At 37.0% G+C, this 3,104-nt stretch overlaps 1 non-coding gene across 1 annotated transcript; it reads right to left on the reverse strand.

The window, feature by feature from the left end:
* Nucleotides 1-832: 832 nt before the first annotated feature.
* Nucleotides 833-939, reverse strand: LOC123939490. Its single transcript, XR_006817871.1, has one exon. It is a non-coding gene; the product is annotated as a U6 spliceosomal RNA (small nuclear RNA).
* Nucleotides 940-3,104: the final 2,165 nt, after the last annotated feature.

The following is a 3,104-nucleotide window of genomic DNA, read 5'->3' on the forward strand; positions in this document are numbered from 1 at the left end:
TGTCATATAGTTGGTCATAATATGTTCATATAATTTTATTTCTTTGGTGTTGGTTGTGATCACTCCTGTTTCATTCATGATTTTATTTATTTGGGTCCTTTCTTTTTTCTTCTTGATAAGTCTATCCAGGGGTTTATCAATCTTATTAATTCTTTCAAAGAGCCAGATCCTAGTTTCATTGATCTGTTCTACTATTCTCTTGGTTTCTATTTCATTGATTTCTGCTTTAATCTTTATTAATTTCTTCTGCTGGGTTTATGCTTTATTTACTGTTATTTCTCCAGCTCATTTAGGTGTCATGTTAGGTTGTATATTTGAGACCTTTCTTGTTTCTTCCGAAAGGCTTGTGTTGCTATGTATTTCCTTCTTAGGACCATTTCTGCTGCATCCCAAAGATTTTGAATAGTTGTACTTTCATTTTTCATTTGTTTCCATGAATTTTTTAAATTCTTCTTTAATTTCCTGGTTGACCCATTCATTCTTTAGAAGGATGCTCTTTAGCCTCCACGTATTTCAGTTCTTTCCAAATTTCCTCTTGTGATTGAATTCAAGTTTCAAAGCATTGTGGTCTGAAAATATGCAAGTGATAACCCCAATCTTTTGGTACCAGTTGAAACCTGGTTTGTGACCCAGTATGTGATTTTTCTGGACAATGTGTCATGCGTAGTTGAGAAGAGTATGTGTTCTGTTGCTTTAGGATGGAATACTCCAAATATATCTGTGAAAGCCATCTGGTCAAGTGTGTCATCAAAGCTCTTCTTTCCTTGTTGATCTTCTGCTTAGATGATCTGTCCATTGCAGTGAGGGAGGTGTTAAAGTCCCTTACTATTATAAAAATATGGAATACTTCATGAATTTGTACACCATCCTTGCACAAGGGCCATGCTAATCTTCTTTCTACCATTCCAATTTTAGTATATGTGCTGCCAAAGCTAGCATGCATCATATCTTTGAGATACTAACATATATTCATTTTTTTCTCCTTGTATTTCCTCTACCCCTTCCCCTCATTCAAACAAAGAATATGCCTGAGAGGAGTGGTAAAACAAGGCAAAAGCCAGAAAAGTCTAACAGTCTTTCTGGCTATGGTTTTCAAGTGCCTAAGAACTTAAATGGACAATATCTGGGGTAGAGACAGAATATTCAGAAGAAATTAGGAAAGATTCCATATCTATCACCTCCCCCTCCCACCTTTGCCACCACACATGTAGGGTAGAAATAGACTCCCTAATTGGTGATAATAGAGATTTTGGAAGGTCCTATACAGAAGATCCTATGGGGCCAGGACCCATAGAGAGAGGGTATAACTGTGGTGAATTTAGCAGATGAGAATAGAAAACCCAGAGTCTCTCATGCTTCTTACTCCCAAAGTTTGATACAGAAACAGCAAAAATTTTCCTGTGCCCCACCCACTCAACTCCACCAAGACTGGCACAGAAGTAAGAGAAAGAGATGGAGAAGCTAAGAGAGCCACGTGAACACAAACAGGAGAATTTGAGACTATCTTGATGCAGCTGACTAAAACTCTTGGTCATTTGACATCCATTAACTCTTCTGGAAAAAAGAAATGAAGTTGGTGAAGATGAACTGTCATTTGCAGGGTGCAGGACCACAAACCTTGAGCCATTCTATTCCCCAAAGATAATTTGTATATATTACAAAAGGAGGAAAAAATGCAAGGGATTATTGACAAAGCCTTTACATCTATTCATAAGAATTCTTATATGCCTGTGTATCAGTTATCTGTTGCTACAGTAACAAAGTATTCCCACACTTGATAGCTTAAAATGATAATATTTATTATTTTACCCGGTTTCTGTAGGCCAAGAATTTCAGAGTGGCTTAGCTACACCATTTTGGCTCAAGCTCTCTCATGAGTTAAAATGTCAACTAAGACTACACTCATCTGACATCTTGTAAGTCTGGAAGATGTAACTGCCAAGGTGGCTCACTCACATGACCAACAAGTTAACCTTGGCTATTGGCAATTGGCTTGAGTTCCTCTCCTACACAGAGTGGCTTGAGGATTCTCAAAACATAGTGGCTGGATTCCCTAGGGAGAGAGGTTGAAGAGAAGGCAAGGCAGAGGCCACAGTATCTTTTATGACCAAGCTTCAGAAATTGTTATTCCCTCCAAGATCCTATTGGTTTATACTGGTCAAGTCTACTGATTATGGGAGAAGATCACATACGATCAAGAATGCCAAAAGGAATGGCTCATTAGGAACCACCTTGAAGGCTGGCTACCATAGCTTACTACTTTGTAGTATTTCCACTACAGAATAAAGGATGTTTGCCTCAAACAAAAAAAGGGGCATTCTAACAAATGTCATCTCTGTCAATCATCTCAGATATAAAAGAGAAAGGCAGTACACCTCCCTGTCAAAAGGAAGCAGTTTTTTTTTAATACTTCACTTTGAATGAATTTTTGTCCATTTCCCAAAGACAAGGCATCATATGGATATGGAAAGATTCATCTTTGTTGCTTAGACCAAAAAAATAAAACATGGAACTTCATCAGTAAAGCACTGGGAAACTAGTGTGGATATATCTGATTTTTATTTAACTTTATTTTCAATGAAAAATAAAAGAGGTATTGCTATGAAAACTCCTCTGATTAATGTGTTTCCTAAAATCCTAACCTTCCACCCATTGCTTTATGAAAATAACTGACTAACTTAGGACCTGGCAAGAAGAATGGAGTTTTTCCTGATCTCTGTCCAAAGAATTACCAGCAGCAACTGGTGTGTATCAATGACTAAGGGAGAATTTGTGCACTCCCACCTCTGTGCCCTGGTATTGTGTAAGCCCCCCAAACCTGTGTCCAACCCTGGAAAGGTAGGTAAAACTCAAATAGTACAATGAAGTCTTAAGCTAAATTAAGACACAGAAGGACAATGTTGGTTGCATTTTTTCCACACATGTCCAAAGTACCCACTACCTAAGGATTCTGATAAAAACTGAATCAATGCTTGAAGTAGAAGACAAAAATATCATTAATTTTATCTATATGGAAAAAACAATTTGGAAAGTTAATCCATTGGTCACTCTACTTAGTCAACTCAAAAAATTTTTTAAAGATTTTACTTTATTATATTTTATTT

This window comes from Meles meles, chromosome 3 (assembly GCF_922984935.1).
Source record: "Meles meles chromosome 3, mMelMel3.1 paternal haplotype, whole genome shotgun sequence".
Taxonomy (NCBI): Eukaryota; Metazoa; Chordata; class Mammalia; order Carnivora; family Mustelidae; genus Meles; species Meles meles.